Here is a 20,405-nt window from a genome sequence, read left to right on the forward strand (position 1 = left end):
CATTGTGATTGGTTGGAGTGAGTCACCCTCATGCCTATATAAAGAGGCCTTAGGGTTCCAAAATTAATATGTCAATTCACCCTCTCTAGCCACGAAACTCTGCAAATATACTCTCTCACATCCCCTCTACAAAAGTCCTAACCTTCTGAAGGCAGTCGCAATCCGACGATCCAAAGCCCAAAGTTCAAACCCTAACCCTAGGGTTTTTCAAGAAGCAAATTAGTCAATCTTCTTCAATCCAAAGCAATCAAGCCACTGAGGGATCAAGGTGGTGAGGCACAGGGGCCTTTGGTTCATTTTATTTTTAGTTTATGCATGCTAATCATAGTACTTTAACTCTCTGTTAGTTGTTTAGTCTGGTGTGAAGAAAAACATCGGCTGAGTCTTCGATCCTTCAACCGGTACATTAATCCAAGAGGATCCCTCGGTGGTGACATCTATTCACCAGCCGCGGCATCCATCTCCCTGGGACAGCCTGTTTTGTCTTATTTATTTCTGATGTATGTTTCAATTATCGTTCTGGCTCACCATTAACTGTTTAAAGGCTAATAAACAGATTACTTGTTTAGAATTAAACAACCATGAACTAGTCACATGTCGAATAACTATGGGCCAGTCTCAAGGCTGGGCAAAGAGGAGTGCCTAACACCTTCCCCTTATTGTTTTTTTGGCTCCCATACTCGGAATCTCTATCTGTTTTTCCTAGTTTTCATAAACTAGGTGGCGACTTTGTTTTGACGATAACCGTTATCGTATGGCGATGTTCCTAGCCATGGGAATGTCCACGATTTTGGTTTATGAAGCAAACAACCAAACAAATAGCAACGATCAATATGTATGGCGATGCCCCGCTTTGGGAGGTGTCTACAGTTTTTGGCGACTTTGCTGGGGAATTGAGAGCCATAACCAGAAAGTTCGACACAGGACTAATACATGCTTTATTTAATTCACTTATCATATGCATCTAGCGGGCAACCTCGTTGAGTTCACCTAATATCCCGGCATGTCACGGGCTATGTTATGGGTTTCAACAAACTCCACAGTCACTTGTACCTAGCAGTATATCAAAAAGAGAATCATTCGATTGCCATCTATGATGGGCTGGCAAAAGGATTGGTGCCCTTTGACAACGGAGCACCCTTGAGACTACCCAAACCTTACATGTGTAAGAGAGACATAGAACTTATTAAAATAAGACAGGAACCCACAGGTTAAGGCATTTCCTTGCATATAACTTTGAAGTTCTTCCTCACACTCTGTATAATTTGTTGTTGTAGCATCTCTTTATGTTCAAAAGGGTTGGGATTTTCTGCCCAAATCTTAACCCTATACAGCCCAGTACTGACTTACAAGTATTCTACTTTGTAAAGCAGGCACGATAGGTAGATTAAAGAAGCAACCACAGCCAGTTTTATACTCTTACAACACCCAAAACCACGCTAAATAGAGGTCTTTGCAGCCATCCCGCCTGTCATCCTCGCCTGTCAAAACAACCTCACGGTCCCAATCACTTCCTGGGACTTCGCAGTCATCTTCTCAGCAAACTTGATCATCCACCAACCCCCAAGCTTCACCTAGCTATCCTCCCACTCCTATTTCAAGAATGGCAGACAATGACGTTACAATTGCTGAACTCCAAGCTCAAATCACTTATTTACTAGCCGAAAAAGCAGCAAGAGATGCTAAAGACAAGAAAGACGAGGAAGAAGCAGAGAATCCTCATGAAGTGGTATTGGCAGAAAATCCTGAATTGGCCAAGCAAGTCAATGAGATCAAACACGCCTTGGCTTGTAGGGGGACCAAATTCTGGATTTTAAAGGGCTTTGCCTTTTTCTATATTCTTAACTACCTGAGAAGTTCAAGATGCCAAATATTGAGAAGTTCAATGGAACTGGCAACCCTACCAGCCATGTCCGCCATGTTATCAACACCTTGAAACCAATGGGATTGAATGATGAGCTCATTGCTCAATTATTCCAACGGACTCTTACTGGAAGCGCTCTCGATTAGTTCCTCACCTTGGAATTCATGCTTTATCAGACTTGGCCAGAGATTGACAATACTTTTGTCAAGCAATATGCATTCAATGTCCAAATTGAGTTAACCACTCGAGATTTGGAGATGCCCAAGCAAGAGCCATGCGAAGACTTTGCTACCTTCGTGGCAAGATGGAGAGAAAAGGCCGCCAAGATGAAGAACTGTCCCTCTAAGGAAGATCAAGTGAGAATAGTCATCAAGAATTTGCAATCCAAGTATCTTAAGCATATCTATACTCAGGCTATCATTGATTTTAAGCGCCTGCATACTACAGGGCTGCATACTACAGGGCTGCAAACTGAAGAAGGAATCAAGCTGGGGCTCATTGGGAAAGAAGAAGCTCCTCCTTCACCCAAGAAAACCTTCTCTACTCATACTTCTCATGCCTCTGTAAACACCCTTGACCCAGCGTCACCACAAGACCCTTTCCAAGCTAGCTCATCCAGAAACTCAAATCGACCCCCCCGCAACTTTGACCCTCTCTATATGACCTCATCCCAAGCCTTAGCCATTCTAAGTTGTCAAGGGCATCTCAAGCCCTTGAACAACCCACCTCCTCAGCCACCTTATGGCCCAAACTATGACACCAATAAACAGTGCATTTATCACCAGCACCCTGGACATGAGACAAACCAATGTATGTGTCTTCATCATGACATCCAAGATCTCATCGATAGCCAAGCCATAAAACCATCCAAGCCCAATGTGCAAACCAACCCACTCCCCATTCACAATGCAGAACTACCACCTCGAAACATCAATCTTATAAGCCTCTCCAACAACTCCACATATAATCCTACCTAGTACATCATCTCAAATACCCAAGCCAAACCATCCCTGACCCTCCCTAAGGATGATAAGTGTTTTGTGAAGAAAGAGGAACTTCATTCCCCTGACATCTATGCAATTGATGATGGGGATTGGTGGTTGGAAATGGGCCAAGCCCTGCCAAGTGACTAGGAAATTGAAAGGATTGAGCCTACTAATCCTTGGGGCATTCAGGAAGAAGAGATAGGTCATCTCACCAGAAGTGGAAGAGTGTACAAACCTCCCAAGCTTAGTGGAGAAAGTTCAACCTCAACCCGAGTAATAGAAGAAGAAGAAGAGGAAAGTCAAAGGATCGAACCTGAGGAAGACAGGGTACTCCGGCAATTGAAGAAAATCCAAGCTGATATCTCTATCTGGGGATTGCTCATGTCCTCTTCCGAACATCATAATTCCTTTGTCAAGACCTTGGGAAAAGCCAAAGTTCCCATCGATATCACTCCTAAGAATCTGGTGGACCTTATAATGGCATCCAAAGTGCCAAAACCAACAATAGCTTTCACTGACAAAGATCTTCCTCCTGAAAGCTTTGCACATAATAAACCTCTATACATCTCCCTAACTGTCTCACTAAGTGGATCCCACTGGTTTTGATGGATAATGGGTCCGCTTTGAATGTATGCCCTCAAAGAACCCTCGACAAGTTAGGGGTTGATACTACTGATATACGTCCCTCAAGCCAAGGCGTAAGGGGGTATGACAATTCAAAGAGAAGAGTGGTTGGATGTGTTACCCTACCAGTGGAAGTGGAAAAGATCAAGAGAAATGTGGAATTCCATGTCATGGGCATACCAGCCACCTTCATTCTCTTGCTAGGAAGGCCTTGGCTACAGGACACTAGAGCAATACCTTCCACTTTACATCAATAAGTTTGCAGTAGACCGAGGGTCGTGAGCATTCTAGGCAACTCATCAATCCGAACTCATTCCGATACACCTGTGCAAGAAGTAGGGGCCGAGGAAACCTTTCTTACTGGGTTCATTCTTGAGGAAGCAATAGCCATACAAGCTTTGATGGCTGAGAGAAGTTTTTACATAAGCACATCGGCCATGCAAATGTTGAAGAAGCAGAACTACTTTCCTGGATTGGGTTTAGGCAAAAGGTCACAAGGGATCCCATGAATGGTTGATTTCACGCACAATCAATACGCCTTTGGTCTTGGCTACACCCCGACAGAGGCTCAGATAGAAAAGAAGAAGAATGAAAGCATGGAAAAGGCTAGGGCAAAAGGAAACATAATCAAGGAGAAGGCAATTGTGGTCCCAAAAACACTCAACGGTTGGTTTGTAAGAGAAGACGAGGATTTCCCATTTTGTGGCTTCGCAAAAACATGGGAAGATCCAACCACCAAACAGAGGTATCCTGGGATGCAAATCTTCTTCGATCAAGAATGGACCAACAGTGAATTGGAAGAACCAACAAACTCATCTCCTGTCCCCAAAGACTGGATCGAGGTGCTAGCTGGATTTGACCTAAAGATTTTGTTTGGCAAAGAAGAAGGTGAAGAAGAGTATAAAACTGTGAAAAGCAAGGAAAAAGGAGCAAACCCCGAGATGCTGCAGTAATTGCAAAATCATGACATGGCAAAAACATTAAACATTACATTTGTTTCCCAAATCAAGCTAGGACATGTTTTGGGCCCTTGTTTGGGCATGTTCTATGACTAAACAAATTCTTGTTTTATCTTTCCATTTTGTGCTTAGTAAATAATTTAAATCTTAATTTGCAATTGCCATACACTATAGTCTCTTTGCCAAAGAAAGGGGATTTTAAGAATCAAATTCTTTATGTTGTTAACAAGAAGGAAAGAAAGGACGAGCCTTGATTGTCTAGAACTAGGTTTTTGCCAAAACTTAGAGAGAAAACGATATCTCCTCAAGAACACTTAGAGTTAGCTTGCCCATCATGAAAGTACAGACACATAGGAGACTCGGAAAAATATTTCCACCAAATTCCTCTACAAAAACACAGAAACCCTCTTGTGAGAAATGCACGTTGGGTAATCCAAGAAACCCAAGCAAAAGTAAGAGCAAAAGCCTGCTAGGGCAAGAAAATGCACCAAAAAAAACGCAACCAAAGTAAAAGTTAAGGCGTTCAAAGAAAGGCTCGCTAGGGACTCAACCTCTATTAGGTAACCTAGGCAAAATCAAACAGCATGTGAGAAAAACCAAGAGTGTAAACCCAACTTCAGAGGTTATGATTTTGGAACTACGTTCATGGCCTGATTCCCTGATAGGGATTCGTAGGCAATCTCACATTGAGATACCGCCCAAACATGTGGAGAGAAGGAAAGGAGTCTGTACTCAATGATGGGGATAGCTAAACCTACATATTGAGTTAGCAAAAAATGAGTTAGTCATTTTTCAAAAAAAAATTGACAAAAACAAAAGGTCACGAGAATCATTGCTCGTCCTCTCTGACTCAAAGGTCGTCAACATAAGGGACGAGATATCCCAGAAATCCTGAAACTTGGCAAAGAGACTATAGGATGCGGCAAAAGTAAACAAAAGGCATAAATCAGATTCAAGCATAAAAAGGGGAGAACGCCACTTGACTAAAACAAAAAGTCCAGCTTTCTTTAGGGAATAGAAGTAGCAGCCGAAGAATGGAATTCTCGGTCGAACAATCCATTCCTCGGCCGATGTTTCGCTTTACTTACCAAAGGGCAGTTTTGCTGCAAAACTATTTTCAGGGTTATCAACTCTCATTGCTCATTCAAAATAGCAAATATCTATTCAAAACAAGTTTTGAGCCATTATATACAAATCCTGAAGTATCTCGAGGACAAGACATGCTCCCATAAAACAAAGAGTTCAAAGTACAAACTCGCCAAACATGTTAAGGTTGCTTCATAAAAATACATATCCTTGTCTGTTCTAGGACTAATAAATACAGGTACAAAGGAAAGAGCAAGCTACTACCCACAACCCCTCTTGGATGCTAATCGAGAAGAGGAAGGATGAAAGCGCTCAGTTCCTGGGACACTACTCCACTATCCCTCGCCTCCATCATCAACTCCAGCACCTTCATCGCCAGCCCTTGTACTCCCACCTTGGCTGACGCCAACACTTTGAGTAACAAACACCGTCGGCGCCCGCTCCGCTTCAAGCTACAAAATGTGGATGTTCAGATTCATGCAAGGATACAGAATGGAAAGAAGAGAGTTAGAGGATACATACCGCAACTATTCGGCTTCACTGCCATCGAACCAGGGCCTGTGCACTCTGAAATGCACGCAACCACTCCGGAACTACATCCGCCGGTACCTGCGAAGGAAGTCGCATTATTTACAGCAAAGTATGGAAAGGATATCAAAGGCAATTGAAACTCACATGTTGGACCCCAGTGGGTAGTACGTAAAGCTGAGTGGCACATGGTGTCAGCATCAAACGCTCCTCTTCTCCATTGGCATTATGGAATGAAATGAAGCTAGGGGACCATGGCCAAGCAGGAGGAGCAGCAGCAGCAATGGTAGTGGTAGGAAGGGTCAGCGAGGCCATGCGAAAGGCCGAGTAATCTCCCGCTATAAGGAAATCTGTGGCCAACTGTCTCTTGAGAGCAAGCAGTAAACTCTTTCCCGCCAAAAGATGAGTCGACCTCATACCAGCTAAAGGAGGGAGAGGAACAAGCTACAATGCCTTTGAGCGTGGGAAGTACTGGCTGGCCACTCTCTCCCCAAGATACCAAGCTCTCAAGAAGGGTCCCTCCAGAAGAAAGTGCTGGTTGTCCAAAGCCCAGGCCGAGGTCAACTCCAGAGGAGCGTCGTCAAGCAAAGTATCCCAGGGATCAAAATGCACTTATTATAGGCGAGATGACATCAGTATAACAAAGTAAAAAGATAGCATGAAAGGATAAAATGTGTCATACCTGATCCACCGTCAAACGATCCAAAACCCACCTCCAAGCCAACAAGTCCATAGTAGGCGACCGCATCTTTCAAACTCCCTTCAGCCAGTGGGCCACCCGTCGAACAAACTTAGGCTCTTCATGCTTGGTCAGAGGAGGGAACTGCAACAAGTGCTCAAAAGCCCAGAGCTGCAGGCAAATACAAAGACAAACATAAGTTACAAAAATCAAGGCAGTAAAGGAACGACAAAGAAAGTTGAAACATATACCTCGAGAACGCGGTAGTGCCCACCCAGTGAGAGGCTAACACCCTGAGAACAAGCACTCAAGTGCCCATACAGCGTAGCTAAAGCAGGAGTCCCCCAATCAAACTCCGTTATAGTCTCCAGGTTCACCAAAGCAGCCAGAAACTGAACATGCACTGAGTTGTCTTTGTTGCAAAACAAGGTCTGTCCAAGGTGATAAAAGAGGAAGGCTCGCACCAGCTGAGAAATAAATACCTCTGCCAGAATACCTTTCCGATCGTATTGTGCCCGGAGCCATGAGTAGGTGACATGACCGCTCTCTAATACATCAGGGGTTTTCCCCAAAAGATAGTCAAAAGCACCCTCTCGTTCATGAATTCTTGGGTCAATCGGAAGGGGATCACCACCAACTCTCAAGCCTGTAAGCAGAGCAAAATCACCCGGTGTGATTGTCATCTCTCCAGCCCCGGGGAAATGGAATGTATTCGTGGTATACCACCACCGCTCCACTAGCACTGTAGTCAAGCCCAACTCCGCCTTCAGAAGGTGGAAGTCGAGTATCAAGTGCTCAAAACCGGCCGAGGCAACTGCATCCTTAGCACTTTGTGGAAGCCTCTCGTACCACTCGTAAACCTAGGGATAGCTTCCCCACATGCACAGCTTCTCGTTTGCCTAGCAAAATACAAAAGAAGATCAAAACGATAACAAGATCGCCTATACAGGGTGCAATTCCTAAAACCCAATTTCATTTTCAAATCATTACTTCATATTATCCTATACGAGCAATATTATTGACAGGGAAAAATTTACCTTCACATTGGTAAAACCAAAGTGATGCTCCGGCTCTCTATGCAAAACCTCCGGAGGAGTATCGCTGAGAGGAGGACGATACCGCAATGAGCCACCATGTTCGATTATGGGAACCTGAGGGATGTACGTGGTGGCATCGTTACCCGTATCAGAGGGAGCCCCGAACTCGATTTCAGGAGGATTCGATTGCGAAGAACCCCCCCCCCCCCCAACAATCGGTGTACGCCGACTTGAACGAAGGATGCGGGTACTCAAAACCCCACCAAGATTTGTGGCCTCAACGGTCAGAGCCTTGACTAAATCTCTTAGTGCAGCAGTAGAAGATGAAGGAGCACCGATAGTGGTGTCGACTGGAGGTGGAGGCGATGAAGCCATGGCGGCAAAGAAAAACGATGGCCGAAACAATGGTGGTTCAGAAGAACGACGGCAGCGAGAGAACAACAGCGGTAGGAGAACGGGGACGGAACAGTTTCAGACAAAGAAAGAGAGGAGAAATCAAATGACCCGTGAAATCGATCGAACTTAACTTAAATCGATTTTCTGACTTTTGAAGTTCTCACGGCCGAGACATCGATTACTCGGCCGAGACATCAATTCTTCGGCCAGGAGATCGATCTCCTGGCCTCTTAATCCATCTCCCACAACAACATCAAATTTTGCTCAATACACCAATTCAAAGTTTTGGGTCCATGACCAACAAAACCAATGATGAACATTGATTGAATTATCCTTGGGGACATTCTAAAGCAAACACAATGTGATCAGAACAAGCCTTGGGGGTGTCCCTAAGCATATGGAATCAACAGCACCAATATCAAGCCCACTTTGGAATTCTCCACAAGCTCTCTCACTTGATTAAAGGATCTCTAATGTCTCTGATCACAAACACAATGTGATCAGAATAAGCCTTGGGGGTGTCCCTAAGCATATGGAATCAACAGCACCAGTATCAAGCCCACTTTGGAATTCTCCACAAGCTCTCTCACTTGATTAAAGGATCTCTAATGTCTCTGATCACTGTACTCCGGAAGTGCGATAACCATCGCATCCCTACACTCCACCATCAGCAGCCCTATGCTCAAATTATTCAAGCAAACCCCGTGTTCACTACTCCATCTTTACAACTTTGTAACTCCTGGTCACCCAGCGGATCAATACTCACTACCAGGATATTCAGTGGCCTTGTGCTCTCATCCAATAGCACTCATTAGGCTATTTAGCAGCTCCATGCCCATAAGCTCACTGCTTCAAGTTCCTTCACTTCAGCAACTCCATCATCACCATCAGCAGCTCTAAGCTCACCCAGTAGCCCCGAGCTCATCATCTCAGCATCTTAGCAGCTCAGCAACACCACGTGCTCATTACCCAAACCCTTCACTCAGCAGCCCAATGCCCAAGTACCATGCTCTTTCACTCGATAGCTCCAAGCTTTCCATCACAGCAGCTCTACGCTCTCTACCTCAGTAGCTTCACATACTTCAAGTCACTCAGCAACTTTACACTTACTCAGCAGCTCTGTGCTCACATCTCCATGCTCACAGCTCAGCGGCCCTGTGCCCGTAAACTCATTATCCATTTCAGCCGTTCCATGCTCGCTACCATCAAGCTATTCAGCGGCTCTACGCGCACAAACTCAGTGGCTCTACGCCCATCATTTCAACTAGCTCCACGCCTTAAACAACAAGATATCATCTGTTCTCAAGCTCTACTCTTGAATGCTCAAAATTCAACATTTTTAATGCTCGAAGCTCTTCGAATGCCCAACCACCACTACAAGAAAAAACACATTTAGCGACTAACTTTCGACGACTAATCACATTTTGTCGCTGATTGACAACTTTTGGCGACAAAATATTTTTGGTCGCCGATTGTAGACATTTGGCGACTAAATTCTTTTTTGTCGCTGATTGTAGGGCCCTTTGGCGACAAAACCATACTTTGTTGGCGAAAGGCTATCATTTGGCTACCAAAGGTTATTTGGTCGCCGAAAACAAACAATTGGCGACTAAATTAATAGTCGGCAAAGAGAACATTAGGCGACAAAAACATTTTAGTCGGCGAAAGCTACCATTCGGCTACCAAAGGTTATTTGGTCGCCAAAAACAAACAATTGGCGACTAAATTAATAGTTGGCAATGAGGACATTAGGCGACAAACGTTTTAGTCGGCAAAAGCTACCATTCGGCTACCAAATGATGCTTGGTCGCCGAAAACGAACAATTGGCGACCAAAAAATTAGTCGGCAATGAAAAAATTTATATATTATATCATAATAAACTTATGTAATTTATAGCATCATATATCTTATTTTTCATCCGATTATTTGACTACGAACATACGATGAACTTGATGTTTTGTGGGGATCATCTAATCAATAACATCTACAAAATTTACGGATCAAATGAAAATAACATACTGTTTATGGGCCCATAATCAGAGTATATCAAAGTGTATTACCTTTATTGTATATAATAATTATCGATCATGCGACTATAGCTATCTGATCAACTCCAATATTTTGCATGACTAGTATGCTCGGCAGACACTATAAATTCAAGGGTCCGATGATAGATTTTTTTTTATATATGATTATATAGGTACAATACCATTCATTGGTAGCAAACATATATAAACTAAATTTGTATTGTTGTTGTAAGTGAATGTGTGGTAGCTATATAATCATAACATAAACTACATGATCAGAAGCATTCAGTTAGTATCCACCGAGCATATTAGTCATGCAAAATATGGAGTTGATAAGATAGCTATAGATGCATGATCGTCAATTATTAAATTCAGTAAAGGTACTTCACGTTGATACACCTCTGATTATGGGGTCCATAAACGACATATTATTTTCATCCGGTCCGTACATTTTGTACATTGATGTTATATTATTAAATGAAAATCATTAAATTTTCTTGGTACACGTCCTAAAGCTTCATGCTCTCTCATTCTATATATAGCTAGTGGGTTAGTGGGACATGGCACTCTCCACCAATTTTAGTGGGATTGAAATATTTTCTTTTATAGACACACACACACACATTCAATAAAAAATTGCTCAAATCAAATCATTCCCGGTCATTTTTTTTATGATTTCTCGCAGGTAACCTTAAAATCACGTTTTGCACACTTTGAGCGGTTCGGATCATCAAAATTTGCTCGGGAAATGAGAGGTCCGCATGGTAGATTGGTAAGGGATCACTCACTGGATAATTTGTGTGTGTGTGTGTGTCTATATATATATATTAAAAAATATAGTTAAAATATAAGTGTTCAAATTTTCAATCCATTTGAACCAGTGGGAATATCTTATTTTTTTAATTATTTTTTCATAAATAGTCATAATTAAATTTTGACTGTAGGACTCTCAAATGAGAGCCCTAAAATAAAATAAAATAAAAAGAAGATATTTAATTATAAAAGTCCTAAAGATAAATATTAATTATTACATTTTAGGATAAAATGACCAAAAAAATAAGATATTTGCAATGGTTCAAACGAATTGAGAATTGAAGCACTTAATATGAGTTTTTCCATGGTTGGTTATGAAAAGCATCAATTACCAAAAAAAAAATATTATTATTTTATTTTATATATTTATAATTTTTCGTAAATAATAATAGTAATAATAATAATAATAATAATATTATTATTATTATTATTATTATTATTATTATTATTATTATTATTCATACATAATATATATATATATATATATATATATATATATATATATATATATATTGTTTTTAGGAACTTATCACAAGTTGTCGCGTAGCTCAGTGGTTGTGTGTCTCTCCAAGGAGTTGGAGGTGGGGGTTCGATTCTTGGGAAATGCATGTGTGGGGATTAATAGATGCGAGCCATGTGGCAGTTCATGAGTGGCCCACGTGGAGGCACTAGGATGGTGCCATGTGGCATTTATTTTTTTAATATTATTTATTTGGCAAATGTATGTTTTCGGCGACCAAAATTTTAGTTGGCAACACCTTTTCGCGACAAAAAAATTTAGTCGGCATAACCTTTTCACGACAAAAATATTTAGTCGGCATAACTTTCTGCGACAAACTAGTTTGGTCGACAAAATACTTTTTGCGACAAATTGTTTTGTCGGGAAAAATAGTCTTTGGAGACAAAAATAATTTTAGTCGGCAAAAACTTTCCCAGACCAAGTGTCGCTGACCAAACTGGCGACCAAATTTTTTAGTCGCGGAAACCTTTTGCCGACTAAAAACAACCATTTGGCGACTATTGTTTTTGTCGGCAAAAGTGTTTTTTCTTGTAGTGCACTGTGTACTGGATGCTCAAGCTCTACGCTTGAATGCCCAACCATTGCATACTGGATGCTCAAAGCCTGTACTTTGAATGCTCGGATTCTACTCTCCGAATGCTCGACCTATATGATCTGAATGCTCAAGTCCAAAACTTGAAAGAAACTCCACGCTTAAAAATAAACACACACGCATGGACCCATGCACATATTGCATCACCATTATCACATCGAGTCTGCATCATCATATCTATTCACACCTAACAATCATCATACACATATACATGTTTTGCACCTCTCTCTCTTATGAAATAGGTAAATCCTGCAATCAACCGGCTCTACGCCTCGGTTATATTGATCAGCCCAGTGCCTCGATCTTCTGGCTCTACGCCAAAATTTATGTTGGGAAAGCTCCGTGCATAGACCTTTAGACTGCAACCAGCTCTTCTATCACCTTAAGCTCAAAGCTCTAACCCTCAGGCTCTCGCCTTATTTTTGCAACCGGCTCCGCGCCTCGGTTCTATCACCTCGAGCTCCATGCTTCAACTCTCAGGCTCTCACCTTATGATCGATACAAGCTCCATGCTTCGGTTCTATCAAGCTCCATGCCCCGACTCTTCTGGCACTTGCCTTCAGACTGTAATCGGCTCCACGCCTCGGTTCTATCACCTTAAGCTTAAAGCTCTGACCCTCAGGCTCTTGCCTTATGACTGCAACCAGCTCTGCACCTCAGTTCCCTTATCTCAAAGCTCCGTGTTCTAGTTACTGGCCTTGTGCCCCCCATATCTCAAAACCAGCGTCCGATTGTCTCCAGAAGATGGTTTGGATACCACCCAATTACATCTATTCCATCAAGCTCATTCGCGAGGATAGGCTATTCTACGGAGCTCCCCTCAGTGAAAGTAGGGATGATCAAGAAAAGCAAACGACTCACCCACTGTGTATTGACCTACCCCAAAATTCTGAAGATGCTTTCCGCAAAAAGATTCCCCCGGCAGCCCCGTGCTCCTTCAACTACTCTTCGCAAAAATCATGGCATAGCCCAGGTACATTGCACTACAGCTTTTGAAGCCCGAAGGTACGTCTTCTGTTCTCAACCCTCCAAACTTTTATTTTATTGCCCCTAAACTACGGTTGGTCTGAATTTCCCTTGCGGAATACATAGGCAGCCTCTCGGCCCGACCATAACTAAAACCTTTTTCAAAAACCCTTGGAATAGTGGTTGGACCAAATTGAGTTGCTTTTACAGCTTTGACTCTTACTTAAGCATGTCTCACGATCCGTCTAAGTTCAGTCAAAGAGGGGCATCTGTAGACATCCCAATTTGGCCTAACAATTATTTCAAGTCCCACTATGGGGACCATCCCAATGATGAATGGATACAGTGATTGCTGATTGACTTCTCGTGAACCCATGGACTTATGGTGAGTACTTTTAGCCACTTAGAGGACCTAATCCAGAGTCAAATAGCTTTTCAGACAGAAATACAGTATCCTAGGAAAATCTATCTTTCGACTGTAACATTGATCTCACAGCCTCAACATCATTATTTCACTCGTGAAACATGTTGCTTGATAATCTCCCTAAGAGATCAATTCCTCGGCAGCCAGATCTATTCTTCAGCCGCCTAATCCAACTTTTGGCCACTAGATCCATTGCTCAGCCACCAGATCGTCTATTTTCTAGATTCTGGAATGTTCTGTCATACGTTTGATCCAATCACCAAAACCCTAGCAGCCAAATTTTGATGTGTTCGGGCTACGTAAAGAGATTACCATGAAGAGTTAGAGTCGCCCTACACTTCCAATTTTAATCGTGCATTGCGATTGGTTGGAGTGAGTCACCCCTATGCCTATATAAAGAGGCCTTAGGGTTCCAAAATTAATATGTCAATTCACTCTCTCTAGCCACGAAACTCTGCAAATATACTCTCTCACATCCTCTCTACAAAAGCCTTAACCTTTTGCAGGTAACCACAATCCGACGATCCAAACTCTGAAGTTCAAACCCTAACCCTAGGGTTTTTTAAGAAGCAAATCAGGCAATCTCCTTCAATCCGAAGCAATCAAGCCACTGAGGGATCAAGGTGGTGAGGCCCAGGGGCCTTTTGGTTTGTTTTATTTTCAGTTTATGCATGCTAATCATAGTACTTTAACTCTCTGTTAGTTGTTTAGTCTGGTGTGAAGAAGAACATCAGCTAAGTCTTCGATCCTTCGGCCGATACATTATTCCAGGAGGATCCTTCGATCGTGACATTTATTCACCGGCTGCAGCATCCATCTCCTTGGGACAGCCTGTTTGGTCTTATTTATTTCTTATGCATGTTTCAATTATCGTTCTGGCTCACCATTAACTGTTTAAAGGCTAATAAATAGATTACTTGCTTAGAATTAAACAAGCATGAACTCGTCAATTGTCGAATAACTATGGGCCAGTCTCATGGCTGGGCAAAGAGGGGTGCCTAACAACTTCCCCTTATTGTTCTTTTGGCTCTCGTACCCAGAATCTTTATCTATTTTTCCTAATTTTCATAAACTAGGTGGCAACTCTATTTTGATGATAATCGTTATCGTGTGGCGATATTCCTAGCCATGGGAATGTCCATGATTTTGATTTATGAAGCAAACAACCAAACAAACAGCAACGATCAATCTATATGGTGATGCCCAGCTTTGGGAGGTGTCTATAGAACCCGATAGCAACATTAGCGAAGTTGATGGAGTGGATTGAACAACACGCCAGAATGGAAGATGATATACTCCGAGAGGACGGCAAAGTTGTTGTCGAGCAGCCGATAGGGCCTGTAAAGAAATCAAATAGGCCAGTGCCCAAAACTTACAGGGTAAGGAAAGAATATGGGCATGCTAAGAAAGAGCCGTATAAGAAAGAATATGGGCAGGTTATGAAAGAGCTCAAAAATCACCTTGACGATTTAGTTGCCCAAGGATACATCAAAGAGTTTATCTAGTAGGGGCCCAAAAAGAATGGGAAGGCAATGGAAATAGATTACAAACAAAATCCAATGGATGTGATCCATATGATACATGGATTGGCCACACCTTGTACGAGAAATGAGGTGAGGCTGCTCTAGAGGCAAGTCAAACACAACCAGCATGTTATGCGGATGGGAAACAAAAGAGGATGAGAAAGCGACATATACGACGAAGGCATAATCTTTACGGATGAGGATCTAAGAGGAGTCCAAGAGCCTCACAATGATGCTTTGGTCATAACCCTACGAATTGGGGAGTATGACATTGAGAGAATCTTGGTGGATTCAGGGAGTTGCACAGAAGTATTATACTATGATGCGTTTAAAAAGTTGGGATTGACTCAAGAAGATCTAGTACAGTCGACAACTCCTCTTGTCGGGTTTAGTGCAGAAGTAGTATGGCCCATGGGGAAGTTAACATTACTAGTTCGGGCAGGCACATTAGTGTTGCGAACCGATTTATTGGTAATGGACATACCATCCTCTTATAACGCGATTATAGGGAGGACTTGGTTGCATAAGATGAGGGCAGTGTCCTCCACCTATCACCAGATGGTTAAATTCCCAGGATCCAATGTGATTGAGAAGATTAGAGGAAACCAAAAGGTGGCACAATAGTGTTTGATCTCCATTATCAAGAAAGCCCTAAAGGCCCATCATGTTTATAGAAGGCTTAAAGAAAGTACAGATCAACTAGACTGATCCTGAGAGGTATTTTGTAATTAGGGAGTCTCTGGCAATGAAAGAGGGGGCCGAACTAACAGTGTTCCTAAAGCAACATGTTGACGTATTTGCATGGGTACCAAAGGAGATGCCCGGAGTGGACGCAGATGTAATCTGCCACCATCTAAACGTAGATCCACAACACAAACTCGTGATACAAAAGAAGAGAAGGGCAGTCGTACAGCTTGTGGATGTTGTTATTGAAGAGGTGGACCATTTATTGGAAGCCAAGGCAATACGAGAAGTTTACTACCCGGAGTGGTTGTCCAATAACATAGTTGTAAAACAGAAGAATGGGAAGTGGCATGTTTGCGTGGATTCAAAGACTTGAACAAGGCATGTCCCAAGGATAAACCAACTGGTCGATGCAACTACTGGATACGAACGGATGAGTTTCCTTGACATGTACCGGGGATATCATCAGATTGCCATGTTTTGGCCCGATCAAGAAAAGACTTCCTTTATTACACCACGAGGGTTATACTGTTATAGTGTCATGCCTTTTAGGTTAAGGAATGCAGGAGCAACGTACTAGAGGCTGGCAACAATTATGTACAAAAAGGTACTTGGCAAGACCATGATAGATGATACGGTAGTGAAGAGTAGATATAAGCGAGGACACATACCAGATTTGAAGGAAGCCTTCGAAATCGTGAGAAAGTACAAGCTAAAACTCAACGCCTCAAAGTGTGCATTTGGAGTTAGTTCAGGAAAGTTCTTTGGCCACCTTGTGACCATAAGGGGATCAAGGCGAATCCTGATCAAATAACGGGCCTGCAGAGGCTACAGAGTCCTAGGACAACGAAAGAGGTCCAAACACTAACTGGAATGGCCGCGGCCCTCAATAGATTCATCAACCGGTCAAGTGACAAGTGTAGGCCTTTCTTTCTATTGCTAAAGAAGATAGAAGGATATGAATGGGGAGCAAAATTCGAACAGGCTTTCGAAGACCTAAAGAAGTACTTGGCAGCAACCCCACTCTTGTCAACTGCAGAACTGAGTGAGTCTTTGGTTTTATATTTGGCAGTTTCTGAACATGCTGTGAGTGCAGTTATATTGAGGAACAAGGGATCCGAACAAATCCCTGTATATTACGTGAGCAAGACATTGCTGGATGCCGAAACAAGATATCTGCCCCTCGAGAAATTGGTCCTAGCACTAAGGACAGGAGTAAGGAAATTGCCGCATTATTTCCAGAGCCACAAGATTGTGGTTTATACTGAGTTTCCATTGAAATCACTAGTACAAAAGGCAGACTTCTCGGGACGAATCTCGACTAGATTCATGGAGCTAACTCAATATGATATTGACTATCAGTCGCACACCGCAATCAAAGGCCAAGTGTTGGCTGACTTTGTGGTGGAATTTTCACCTGCAGTGGCACCCCAGCCACCCACGAGAAAGGAAAAGGCACCTGGGCTGCCTGTCAAGAAAGACAAGGCCCCAACCGAACAGGACCCTCTAGAATGGAAGTTGTTCGTTGATGGTTCAGAGTGTAACACTAGTTCGAGAATTAAGGTAGTTCTCTTTCCCCATGAAGGAGTGATGATGGAGTTATCTGTTCGGCTAGGCTTTAGTGCATCGAACAATGTGGCAGAATATGAGGCATTTTTGATAGGCCTGAAAAGCGCAAGGACCTTAAAAGTGAGATGAATTAGGGTGTACTGCGAATCGCAACATGTAGTGAATCAGTTGTCCAGGGAGTATGAAGCCTGGAATGAGAAAATGGCGGCCTATGTGGAGGCAGCCAAGGATTTGCTTGATACTTTTGAAAAAGTTTACAACGAGCAAATAAGTCCTGGATAGAACACTCATGCAGATTCACTAGCTTGGTTGGCCGCAGCTGTCCCAACCGAGTTTAAGAGAAAGGTGGTAGTAGACTATCTTAGCGAACCAAGCATTGGAAGAAGTGTGTAGTTGGTCTTGGACGTGAACCAAGGACCAAGTTGGATGGATCCAATTGTGCAGTTCCTACGGGATGGGACACTCCCATCTGATAAGAAGGAGGCTCATAAGATAAAGACAAAATCCGCACAGTTTTGGTTGTCCCCGGAGGGAAAATTGTATAGGAAGTCCTTTACGGGACCATATCTGCTTTGTGTGCATCCTGAGATGGTGTAGAAATTCCTCCACAAGATTCATGAAGGGACATATGGGAGTCATGCAGGGGGCAGATCCATAGCCCATCGAGCAATAACTCAGGGATATTGGTGGCCACATATGCAGGAGGATGCCGAAGTCTACGTGAAAATTTGTGAGAAATGTCAGAAGATTTCACCAATGATCAGAACACCAGCTGAGGATCTGGTGCCATTGACAAGCCCTTGGCCATTTGCGCAATGGGGGATGGACATCATGGGTCCACTCCATAAGGCAACTGGAAATCGAAAGTTCATATTGGTAGCAACAAATTACTTCACAAAGTGGATTGAGGCAGAGCCCTTGGCCAAAATCACGAAGCCTATGATAGAAAGGTTTGTCTGGAAGAGTATTATTACTCGGTTTGGAGTCCCCTATTCATTGATTACGGATAATGGGGCACAATTCCAGAAGAAATTTAAAGCTTTTTGTTCCCAGTAAGGGATAAGGAACTATTACTCAACCCCAGCTTACCCTCAGAGTAATGGGCAAGCAGAAGCATCTAATAAAACCATCCTTGATGGGATCAAGAAGAGGTTGGATAACAAAAAGGGGAAGTGGCCCAATGAGCTACCACTGGTTCTATGGGTGCATCGAACAACACCTAAGAGGTCTTTGGGAGAGACCCCCTATTCGTTGGCATACGGGACAGAGGCCGTTATACCACTGGAGGTTGGTCTGCCGACCAACAGGACAACTTTGGTTGAGGGTAGGGGCAATGACAGAGCCCTAGAAATTGAGTTGGATCTTGCCGAGGAACAGAGAGAGAGAGCTCTGGTGCATTTGGCCTCTTATCAGGAGCAACTCATGAAGAGCTATAACAAACACGTGCACCCACAAGAATTTGGTGTTAGGGATCTGGTACTACGAAAGGTACTCGGAAACACCAAGGTGCAGAACGAGGGCAAGTTGGGAGCCAACTGGGAAGGCCCATATCAAGTGACAGAGATTGTGGGCATAGGGGCTTATAAATTGGCAGACCTAGATGGGAACCTAGTGCCAAGGCCTTGGAACGTCCACAATTTGAGAAAGTTCTTTGTTTAAAAGACTTTAGTTATTTTCATTCAATTTTAGGATGCATAACGTGATTGTGTGGGAGTTATGAATAAAATTCCCTTGTTTTTTTGTTTACAAGACTTTAGTTATTTTCATTCAGTTTTAGGATGCATAACGAGATTGTGTGGGAGTTATGAATAAAATTTCCTTGTCTTTTATCATTTGTTAGTTGCAAGAGGTACAAGTAACGCCCCCTTGAGTTTAAAGATTATGAATAAAATCCTACTTTGGGAATGCATATGAATTTTTGTGAATTTTTGTTCTTTCTTTTTCTTTCTTTTTCTGTGTCCGTTTCAATACGAACCTCGAAACTGTTTTCCCTTTTTCTTCTTTCGTATTGGGGAGCAGGGTATGGGCACGAATGCCCTAGTACGTACGATTAAAACACTAAGATTTATCCAAGTATGAGTAACTTGGGTGCATGAGCAAAATGGCTAAGTACTAGAATACTTAAACTTTGTATAAGTATGAGAAACTTATCTCAAGTATGAGATACTTAATTTTTTTTCCAAGTATGAAACACTTGGGTGCATACATGACGAGAAATGAACAGTTTGATAGCGTACAAGTAAATGCAAAACTTCGCCTGAGTATGAAACGCTTAGTTTGTGTCCATGAGACACTTGTATGCATTTGAACACATGCATATTTCTGCTAAAGCTGGAACATACACGTGTATACAAACATACACGATTCTCCTAGATAAACCTAGTAAGCGTATGATGTTTTAACTTACATGAGGTTGAACTGAACAGTTGTGTGGCAATCATAGATGCTAGTATGAAATACTTAGAGCTTGTTATAAGCAGAGGTAAACCTTGATCCTAAGAAGCCACGACGGGCCGAGCAACAAACCAGGCCATGCACGGCCACAAAACAATTGTTATACCACGAAGGGCCAAATACCTGTGTTATCAACTATTAAATGTACTGGTGCCACGCAGGGCTAAAACTACGGTCACACAGGACCTGCAAATTGTTCCAAATGTTTGTTAGGAGGGAAAGAAGTACTTACTACTCCAAATCTTGGACCTCCAGAGGAGTCTCAACAGGAACTTCTGCACCAATCTCAGTGCTAGAACCACCACCAACAACATTTGTTTCCAAATTGATAGTATCATTGGTTGTCTCCCGAGTTGGCGAACGATCTACAGGGGCATCATGAGATTTAGTAGGGGTGTTCTCATCTGCATCAGCAAAATCTTCAATCTACTGCTCGACATCATCGTCTAGATGCCCCACAGGTTCATGAGTGGCCAGAGGTCGGTTGCTCAGTAGGTCATTCTTAACCCAGAGGGGAGAATCATCTGCAACCCCAACTTTCGTCAGACATGCCTCCCAACACGCAGCCCAAATCTGATCTTGGATGGCCGGCATTTGTTCGACATAGCTAGCTGTTGCAGCATCAAAACCCTTTTGGTATCCCTCATCGTAGGCAGCCTTCTTGGCATTGTCA

This window comes from Rhododendron vialii, chromosome 9a (assembly GCF_030253575.1).
Source record: "Rhododendron vialii isolate Sample 1 chromosome 9a, ASM3025357v1".
Taxonomy (NCBI): Eukaryota; Viridiplantae; Streptophyta; class Magnoliopsida; order Ericales; family Ericaceae; genus Rhododendron; species Rhododendron vialii.